This window comes from Muscardinus avellanarius, assembly GCF_963383645.1.
Source record: "Muscardinus avellanarius genome assembly, chromosome: 11".
NCBI lineage: Eukaryota > Metazoa > Chordata > Mammalia > Rodentia > Gliridae > Muscardinus > Muscardinus avellanarius.
Window position 1 is genome coordinate 75876584 of NC_137797.1, and position 11543 is coordinate 75888126.

Here is an 11543-nt window from a genome sequence, read left to right on the forward strand (position 1 = left end):
TTTTTTGAAAAGGCTATCTTTTTTTCCAGTGCATGTTTTTGGCCTCTTGTAAAAAATCAATTGGCTGTAAGTGTGCAGATTTAATTCGTTTCAAAGTCTTCTATTCTGTTCCATTGGTCTATGTATCTGATTTTTGTGCTAGTACCATACTGGTTTTTTTTTTTTGGGGGGGGGTTGTTTTCTTTTTTGTTGTTGTTTTTTGTTTTGGTGGACTAGGGGTGGAACCCAGAGGCTTTCTACTTCCGGGCTATAACTCCCAGACCTATTTTTATACTTTTTATTTGGAAACAGGGTCTCACTAATTTGCTGAGAGCCTCACTAAGTAGCTGAGGCTGGCTTTGAACTTGTGCTCCTGTCTCAGCCTCCCAATCATGGGGATTACAAGTGTGTGCCACCATGCCCAGCTACCATGTGGTTTTTATTACTATGGCTTTGTAGTACACTTTAAAGTCCTTCATGGTTTTGTCGCTGAGAACTACTTTGGCTATTATGGGTTTTTTGTTGTTCCAAATGAATAGAAGAATTGATTTTTCTATGTCTGTGGGAAATTACCTTGTTTATTTAATGGGTATAGTATTGAACCTGTAGATTAATTTTGGAACAATGGCCATTTTGATGATATTTATTTATTTTATTTTATTTATTTATTTTGTTAAATAAATTTTTATTGGTGCATTGTAGTCATACGTCTTAATGGGATAAAAAAAAATACTTGTGGAGATATACACACACACATCACCCAATCAGCACCTACCCAATCCCTAACCCTTCCATCTCCCTCCCTCCTTCCTATGCTTGGTTTCCTGATTAACTTTGGTTTGTTTGGGTTTTTTTCTTCCATATATGGTCAAGTTATTTTGACAAGATTTCCAAGAAAATTTGGTGAAGGAAATAATAATCTTTTCACTAAATATTTTTGAAAAATAACAACTACACGAAAAAGAATAAAATTGGGCCTTTACCTAACGCCATGTACAAATATTAACTCAAAATAGATAAAAGACCTAAATGTAAATCTTAAGACTATAAACTTTTAGAAGAAAACCAGGATCATAAAACTTCATAACATTGAAATTGGCAGTGATTTCTTGGATATGATTCCAAAGGCACAGACAACAAAAGAATAAACACACTTCATAAAAAATAGAAAAATATTGTACATCCAAAGACAATGTAAATAGAATTAAAAGTTACTGATATAATGGGTTAAAATATTTCCAAATGCTATATTTGAAGGTATATTAATATTCCAAATAGAAATCCTAAAAAATAGCAACAATAAAAGCAAACAATACAATTTAGAAATAGGTAAAAGACTAAAATAGATAATGAATCTCCAAAGATTTTTATATGACCAATAAACACCTGCATATAACTCATCATTATCATAATATAACTAATCATTAAGGAAATAAAAATTAAAACTAACTATAGTGAAATACTACTTCACATTTGTTAGGATGGCTACTTAATATGAATAAACTTGCTCAAGCCCTTTACCTTGAGTTTGTTACTATCTTTACTTGTCAAGTGTATTTTTTGTAAGCCAAAGATGGATTTTTAATCCATTTTGCCACTTTATGTCTTTTTATTGGGGAATTGAGGCCATTTACATTCAGTGTGATTATTACAAGATAACTTTTATTTCCTAACATGTTAAGATTTTATTTCTGTTTGAAATACTCTTTATTCTTCTTTGCTTAGTTGTCTGCTGAATGGAAAATCTTGTTTCTCTGGTTATGGTGTGTATTATCTATTTCTTCTTTGTAGTTAATCTCTTTGAGTATTTTCTCTAGCACTGGTTTTGAAGAAATAAATTCCTTCAGTTTCTGTTTGTCATGGAAGCTTCTTATTTTCCCATCTGATTAGATAGATAGTTTTTCTGGGTAGGAAATTTTTGGCTGGAAGTTGTTTTCTTTCAGAGTTTGGAATATGTTACTCCAAGTCCTTCTGGCTTTCATGACTTGGTTTGGGAAGTCTGGAGTGATTCTAATTGGTTTGCCTCTGAATGTCACTTGGCCCTTTGTTTTTGTTGCCTTTAAGATTCTCTGCTTGGCTTCCACATTGGTCATTTTGACATTTATGTGGCAGGAGAAACCTTTTCTCTGATCCTGTCTAAGGGAGTTCTATAAGTTTCCTGGACCTGTGTATTGACCTCTTGCTCTATGTTTGGAAAATTTTCTGCTATTATTTCTTTGAAGAGATTATTGATCCCTTTGTTTTCACCTTCTTTTCCCTCCTCTATTCCAATTATTTTTAGGTTAGCTCTCTTAAAATGGACCCATATTTCTTCAATGTCAAATTCCTGCTGTCTGATGTTTTTTTCTAAGTTATAAATTATGAGCTGGGCGTGGTGGCGCATGCTTGTAATCCCCACACTTAGGAGGCTGAGACAGGAGGATCGCATGGGTTTTAAGCCAGCCTCAGCTGCTTAGTGAGGTGCTCAGCAACTTAGTGAGACCCTGTTTCCAAATAAAATATAAAAAAGGTCTGGGAGTATAGCCTGGAGGTAGAAAGCCTCTGGGTTCAACCCCCAGTACCACCAAAAAATAAATAAATAAATAAATAATAAATTATGCATTCGGTTTTGGAGTGATCATCTTCTAGGAGTGAAATTCTATTCTCCATGTGGTCTAATCGATTGTTTATACTTTGAATTGAGGCCTTTACTTCAATGATTGCATCCTTTATTTCTTTTAGACTCTCTCTAAATTCTTTTTGAAAGTTCTGTATTATTTCTACGGTTATATTCCTGATTTGATCTTCTGGAGATCTCTGAATTTCTGTGTTATCAGGTTGTAATACTATATGGGGTTATGGGCGCTCATTGCTCTATTGTTGTTCCTCTTTCCCATGCTTTCATAAGTTTGTGCCTTCTCTGGATTCTTCCCCAGGTCACCACGACTTCACTTATGGTGCTCTGGATCTCGAGTTTGTGATAATCCCAGCTGCCACTACTTCTTTACTGGGTTGTATCATAAAGTCTCAGACCCAGAGAGTAAATTGAGGCTTGGCAAAACCGTGGGGGTACCAAGCTGGGCATTTTCCCATGGGGAGCTGTGACTAGGGTGTGGTATCTTTGCCACCATTATTCCTTCACTAGGTTGGACTGCAAAATCTCAGACCCAGGGAGATTATCAAAGCTACTCAAGTCCCTGGTGGTGCAGTGCTGGGATTTCTCCTATAGGGGCCACAATTTCACTTGCAGTTATTGTGCAGGCTGATCTGGAGCTATCGTAGGCATGGTGAACTCACCGCTGCTGCTAGCAATATGGCACAGCTGCTACACCCTCAGCCGTGAGGCTGGCATATTTCTTTTCTGGTTTTGAGCTCCTTTCTGAGTCCCTGGAAGGTGTGATGAGCTTGGCCACTGGGAGTTTTAGTTGTTCTTTGCACTGAAAGAACTGCTGAATTACACCCGAATGATCCACAGCTGCTCACTTCAGCTCCTTGTTTACTTTTTCTCTCTGGAGCCTGGTGCTGTGAGGCATGATGGCGCCAGTGCGGCTCTGCAATGCAGGCTGATTTCTTTTCTATTTTCTAGTTGTTCTTCTAGTCTTCTTTTTCTCTGTCCCTTGTGTTTACATTTATAATTTCTCTGCTGATAGTGTTTTCTGGCTATGAAAAGTGCTAATTTTGTGACAATAGATATCAAGTGTTATCAGGACTCGTAAACGCTGTTTTTCTCAATCACCATCTTCCCGGAAGTCTGATGATATTTATTCTGTCTATCTAAGAACATGGAAGATTTTTCCATCTTCTAAAGTCTTCATAAATTTCTTTTTTAATGTTTTATAATTTTATTTGTAGAGGTTTCTTTTACCTCCTTGGTTAGGTTTACATTTAACTATTTTATTTTTTTTGTGCGGTATCATGAGTGGAAGTGTTTTCTGGATTTCTTTTTCATTGGATTTATGACATACAGGAGAGCTTCTGATTTTTTTTATTGGTGCACTATAGTCTCACATTATAATATGGATCATATTGACTTCTGGGAAGATGGCGACCGAGAAAAGCGGGGCTTAAGAGTCCCCCTAACAACCAATCTCCATTACCACAAAAAGAGCGCCTTTCATAGCCAGAAAACACCATCACCAGAAAAACAAAAAACCACCAGGCTCCAGAGAGAAAGCGGACTGAGAACAGAGCTCAGGGCCACAGAGGAGACACACGCGCCCAAGGACGCGGCAGCAGCGCCATACTGCCGGCGGCAGCGGCGAACTCAGTGGACGGCTACAGCAAGCCGAGGTGAGCCGATGCGGAACAGCCAGGCGGGATCTTTCGGCGCAGACAGCATTTAAAGCTCCCAGTGGCTGAGCTCAGCACACGCTGCAGGGATTCAGAGTGGAAACCAAAACCAGAGAAGAAAAAATACGCCAGCCTCATGGCCGAGGGCGTGGCAGAGGCGCCATATTGCCACCGGCAGCGGCAGCAGCAGTGAATTCACCGAGTCCAGTACAGCTACATCTACGTACTCAAGAACAGTGAGTCAAATTGCGGGCCACAGAGGAGAAATCCCAGTATTGTGCCTCCTGGGACTTGACCCAGTGAGGGAGTGGTGGTGGCAGAGATATCACACCATAGGAGAGCGTGCAACCTGGCACCCCCCATAGTTTAAAGCAGCCTCTATCGACTCCCTGGGTCGGAGACTCTGTGATACAACCCAGTAAAGGAGTAGTAGGGTCTGAGATAATACAGACTCGAGATCCAGAGCACCTTAAGTGAAGCCATAGTGACCCAAGGGAAGAACCCAGAGAAGGCACAAACCTCCGAAATCATGGGAAAGAGGAATAACACTGAAGTAATGAATGTGCACAACCCCACAACATCAGAACCTGATAAAACAGAAAATCAGAGATTTCTAGAAGATCAAATCAGGAAAATAACTGTAGAAATAATAGAGGTGCTTCGAAAAGAACTCAGAGAGAGCCAAAAAGAGATAAAGGATGCAATTAATGAAGTAAAGGCCTCAATTCAAAGCACAAACAACCGATTAGACCACATGGAGAACAGAATCTCGCTCTTAGAAGATGAGCAATCCAAAAATGAAGGCATAGTTTCTAATCTAGAAAAAGATATCCAACAGCAGGAATCTGACATTGAAGAAATATGGGCCCATCTTAAGAGAGCTAACCTAAGAATAATTGGAATAGAGGAGGGAAAAGAAAGTGATACCAAAGGGATCAACAATCTCTTCAAGGAAGTAATAGCAGAAAATTTTCCAAATATAGAGCAAGAGGTTGATACACAGATCCAGGAAACTTATAGAACTCCCTTTAGACAGGATCCGAGAAGAGGATCCCCACGCCATATAATTGTCAAAATGACCAATGTGGAAGCCAAGCAGAGAATCTTAAAGGCAACAAAAACAAAGGGCCAAGTGACATTCAGAGGCAAACCAATTAGAATCACTCCAGACTTCCCAAACCAAGTCATGAGAGCCAGAAGGGCTTGGAGTAACATATTCCAAACTCTGAAAGAAAACAACTTCCAGCCAAAAATTTTCTATCCAGCAAAACTTTCTATCAAATTAGATGGAGAAATAAGAAGCTTCCATGACAAACAGAAACTGAAGGAATTTATGTCTTCAAAACCAGCGCTAGAGAAAATACTCAAAGAGATTAACTACAAAGAAGAAATAGGTAACACCAGAACCAGAGAAACAAGAGTTTCCATCCAACAGACAACTAAGATTGGTTATCTGTGGAGATTCATTATTTATGTTAGTCTTTTACCTATCTCTAAATTGTATTGTTTGCCTTTATTGTTGTTAATTTTTAGGATTTCTAGTTGGAATATTAATATACCTTCAGATATAGCATTTGGAAATATTTTATGCAATTCTATTAGTAACTTTTAACTCTGTTTACATTGTCTTTGGATATACAATATTTTCTTTTATTTTTTAGGGAGTTTGTATATTCTTCTGTTGCCTGTGCCATTGAAATCATATCCAAGAAATCACTGCCAATTTCAATGTTGTGAGGTTTTATGACCCAGATTTTCTCCTAAAAGTTTATAGTCTTAAGATTTATATTTAGGTCTTTTATCTAGTTTGAGTTAATACTTGTATGTGGGATTAGGTAAGGGTCCAATTTTATTCTTTTCCATGTAATTATTATTTTTCAACAATACTTAGTTAAAAGATTATTATTCCCACCACCAAATCTTCGTGGAAACCTTGTCAAAAATAACTTGACAATATAGGGAAGAAGTTAGCTCTAGGCTTGTATTTAACTCCAATGGTCTATATATCTGCCTTTAGAACAGTACTACACTGTTTCAATTATTGTAGCTTTATATGGTTTGAAATCAGAAAATATACATCTTCTAGCTTTGTTTTTGCTTCGAGATTGTTTTGGGTATCTAGAGTCCATATTCCATATCAGGATAGATTTTTTTTCTGAAAAATAAATATATGATAGTTTCACCTAAAAAAAAGAGAAAAATATTCTCTGGTAAGAAAGAAAGCAAAAAGAAATATTGAAATGTTATCTTTAAGTCATCAAAAGCTTGGTATCAGACAAATGAAACTGTTATGTGAGATTATCATTTTTAATTTTGGATAAATTGCTATAATACTAGATGTCAACCACTAAGCCAAGCATGGGAGGGAGGGATGGGGAGAGAATGGGGTGGGGATCGGGTGGGGGCTGACTGGGCGATGTGTGCATGTATGTCTACAAAAGTTTGTATCCCACTATGATGTATGAATACAGTGCACCAATAAAATAAAATTTAAAAAAATATGGATCATATTGATGATGGCATATATTCACACAGTACTTGGTGCCCTCCCCAAAAAGCTTCTGATTTTTTAAAATTGATTTTGTATCCAGACACTGCTGAATTTGTTGATCAGTTCTATAAGTCTTTTGATTGGGTTTGATAGGTCTTTTAAGTAGAGTGTCATGTCATATTAATAGCAATAGTTTTAGTTTCTCTTTTCTTATTTTTACTCCCTTGATTTCCTTTCCTTATTGCTCTGTCTAGAGTCTCAAGTACTGTATTGAGAAGAAGTGGTGATAATGGACATCCTTGTCTTGTTTCTGTTTTTAGGGGAAATTCTCAGTTTTTCTCCATTTAATATGGTGTTGGCTGTAGGCCTATTGTATATTGCCTTTATGATATTAAGTTATGGTTCTTTTATTTTGATTCTCTTCAGTGCTTTTTAGTGTAAATTAGTATTGGATTTTGTCAAATGCCTTTTCAGTGTCTATTGAAATTATCATGTGATTTTTGTCTTTGGTTATGTTTATGTGATGAATTACATGAATTGATTTTTGTATGTTGAACCAGCCTTGCATTATAGAAAATACTGAAAGAGATTAACTGCAAAGAAGAAATAAGTAATGCACACCAGAACCAAAGAAACAAGAATTTCCATCCAGCAAACAACTAAACAAGAAAGAACAAACACTACCTCAAACAGAAGTTAAATCTCAATATGTTAGAAATTAAAAATCATGTCTCAATAGTCATGCTGAATGTAAATGGCCTCAACTCCCCAATAAAAGGCATAAAGTGGCAAAATGGACTAAAAACCAGACTCCAACTATCTGCTGCCTTTAAGAAACACACATTACAAGTAAAAAATAGTAACAAAGTTAAGGTAAAGGGCTAGAGCAAGGTAATCCATGCCAGTGGAACTCAAAGGCAAACAGGAGTAGCAACTATGATATCAAACAAGTTAGTCTTCAAGCCCAAACTTATTAGAAGAGACAAAGAAGGTCATTTTTTACTGGTAAAAGAAACAATCCAACAAGAGGAAATAACAATAGTCAAAACTTATGTGCCAAACATAGGTGCAGGTATCTTCATAAAACAAACACTTTGTGACATTAAGTCATACATAAATCCCAACATAATAATCCTGGGAGACTTCAACACCCCTCTCACACCATTAGAACAGTCTTCTAGACAAAAGTTCAATAAAAGTGTTTCAAACCTAAAGAATATCATCAACCAAATGGACCTATTAGACACATATAGAATATATCACCCAACTACAGCATAGTTCACATTTTTCTCAGCTGCTCACAGAACCTTCTCCAGAATATATCACATCTTGGAACATAAAGTGAGCACTAGCAAATTTTTAAAATGTGACATACTTCCTTGTGTCTTTTCAGATCATAATGGAGTGAAACTAGAAATCAACTATAAGAAGAAAAAGTAAGGAGTGAAATCAAGAATTTTCTAAAAAAAAAAAAAAAAGAAAAGAAAACAGAGATACAACATATCAAAACCTTTGGGACACTTTGAAGGCAGTATTAAGAGGTAAATTTTCAGCACTGAGTGCTCACAGAACAAGAACAGAAAATCACCAAATAAAACCTAATGACACACCTCAAAGTCCTTGAAAAACAGGAAAAATCAACCCCAAAGCCAGTAGAAGACAATAAATTATTAAAAATCAGAGCAGAAATCAATGAAGTAGAGAACAAAATACAATACAGAAAATCAACAAAACCAAAAGTTGGTTTCTTGAAAATATTAACAAGATAAATAAACCATTAGCCAACCTAACCGAGAGAGAGAGAGAGAGAGAGAGAGAGAGAGAGAGAGAGAGAGAGAGAGAGAGAGAGAGGAGAGAGAGAGGAGAGAGAGAAGAGAGAGAAAGAGAGAGAGAAGAGAGAGAGAGAGAGAGAGAGAGAGAGAGAGAGAGAGAGAGAGAGAGAGAAGAGAGAATATCAACCCAAATTATGAAGATAAGAGATGAAAAAGGACATATTACTACTGATAGTGTAGAAATCCAGAAGAATATTAGAAACTACTTTGAAAAACTATACTTCAACAAAATGAAAAATCTGGAGGAAATTGACAACTTTCTAGATAAATACAATCTGCCTAAACTGACTCAAGAAGATATAGAAAATTTAAACCAACTAATACAATCAAAGAGATTGAAACAGCAATAAAGAGCCTACCATCAAAGAAAACTTTAGGACCAGATGGTTTCCCAAGTGAATTCTATAAAACCTTTATAGAAGAGCTAACCCCAATACTCCTCAATCCATTTTGTGAAACAGAAAAAGACAGGGCTCTCCCAAATACATTCTATGAAGCCAACATCACAATAATACCAAAACCAAATAAAGACAGTTTAAGGAAGAAAAACTACAGGCCTATATCTCTGATGAACTTGGATGCAAAACTATTCAACAAAATACTAGCAACACGCATTCAAAACCACATAAAACCTAATGACACACCTCAAAGTCCTTAGATAACTTATCAACAAGTTCAGCAAAATGTCTGGATACAAAATCTATCTTAAAAAATCAAAAGCTTTCCTGTACACCAACCATAAATCCACTGAAAAAAAAATCCAGAAAACACTTCCAGTCAGAATTTCCCATATATAAAAAAAAAATACTTAGGAATAAACTTAACCAAGTAGGTAAAAGGCCTCTACAAAGAAAATTATAAAATATTGGGGAAAAAAAGCTGAATAAAACCTTAGAATATGCAAAGATCTTCCATGTTCATAGATAGGCAGAATAAATATCATTAAATTGGCCATACTTCCAAAAGTGATTTACAGATTCAATGCAATACCCATTAAATTACCAAGATTATTCTTCACAGACATAGAAAAATCAGTTCCTAAATTCATTTGGAACAACAACAACAACAAAACCCCAGAATAGCCAAAGTAGTTCTCAGCAACAAATACCATGCAGGAGGAATTACAATACCTGACTTTAAACTATACTAAAAAGCCATAGTAATTAAAACAGCATGGTACCAGCACAAAAACAGATACATTGACCAATGGAGCAGAATAGAAGACTAAGTAACATCCATACATTTCAGCCAATTGATTTTTTAATTTTTTATTGGTGCATTATATTCATACATCATATTGGGCAGCCAATTGATTTTTGACAAAGGGCCAAAAACATACACTGGAAAAAAGATAGCCTGTTCAACAAATGGTGTTGGCAAAACTGGTTAACAACATGCAGAAAAATGGAAATAATCTCTGCTTTCTCACCCTGCACAAGAGGCAATTAAAGATGGATCAAAGATTTGGAAATTATACCAGAGACCTTGAGGCTCCTTGAAGAGGGCATAAGTCCAACACTGCAACACATAAACAAAGGTAAAAACATTCTCAATAAGATCCCAAAGGAACAAGCAACTAAAAAAGGATCAATATGTGGGTTTGGATTAAACTGAAACACTTCTGTACAGCAATGGAAACTATCAAGAACCTCAACCGAGACCCAACAGAATGGGAAAAGATTTTTGCCAACTACTCCTGTGATAGAGGACTAATATCTGGAATATACAGAGAACTCAAGAAACTCAACACTAAGAAAACAAATGATTCAATAAAAAATGGGCAAGTGAACTAAATAGACACTTCACAAAGGAAGAAATTCAAATGGCCAATAAATGCATGAAAAAATGCTCAACATGGTAATCAGAGAGATGCAAATCAAAACTACCCTGAGATTCCACCTAACTCCAACTAGAATAGCAATCATTTAAAACACAAACAACAACAAATGCTGGCAAAGATGCGGAGAAGTAGGAATTCTAAAACATTGTTGGTGGGATTGCAAATTAGTGCAACCACTTTTGAAAACAGTATGGAGGATCCTCAGAAGAATGGGAACAAACTTATCTAATGATCCAGCAATACCACTTCTAGGTATCTACCCAAAAGAAAGAAAACCAAACTACCAAGCTAATGGATGTGTATCTATGTTCATAGCTGCACAATTCACCATGACCAAAATATGGAACCAGTCATGATGTCCATCAGCAGATGAATGAATTACAAAAATATGGGATATGTACACAATGGAATTTTACTCAGCCATAAAGAAAAACACAATTATGTCATTTACAGGGAAATGGATGGAACTGAAGGACATTATGCTAAGTGAGATTAGTCAGACACAAAAAATAAGAAATTTGATGCTTTCCATAATATGCAAAAGCTAGGGAAATGGGTCATAAGAGGAACTCTAGATGAAGAAGGAGATTATGTAGATGAGGCAATAATGCAACCTAACTGAGGGGATGGGAGGGGGAAGAGGGAAAATCTCCAATTCACATGATATACTTTAACAAACATATCAATCTCAATCACTAAGCCAAACATGAGAAGGAGGGAGGGAGAGTTAATGGGGTGGGAACTGTATAAGGCTAATTGGGTGATGTGTGTATGTATGTCTCCACCATCTTGCATCCCATTAAGTTGTATGAATACAATGCACCAATAAAAAAGAAGTATGTTAAAGAAATATTAGTGTATAATATTTTCTTGCTGAGTGGGTTTAATGGAACACTGACCTAAGCAATGCAATAAAATAGGTGCATAAATTGGTGCTATTTTCTATACAGCAGATCCATAATAATTTGTTCTAGGGGATTTTTCTTCTAAATGATAAGATGGAATAGTGCACATGGAGAAGGGCTCAACATTAAAATTATTAAAAGCAAAGGCAAAAAGCAAACCTTTATTTTGCTATAAAATATGGCAGAACATCTATTCCTGAAGATGGAAACCCAATGGTAGGCCTACT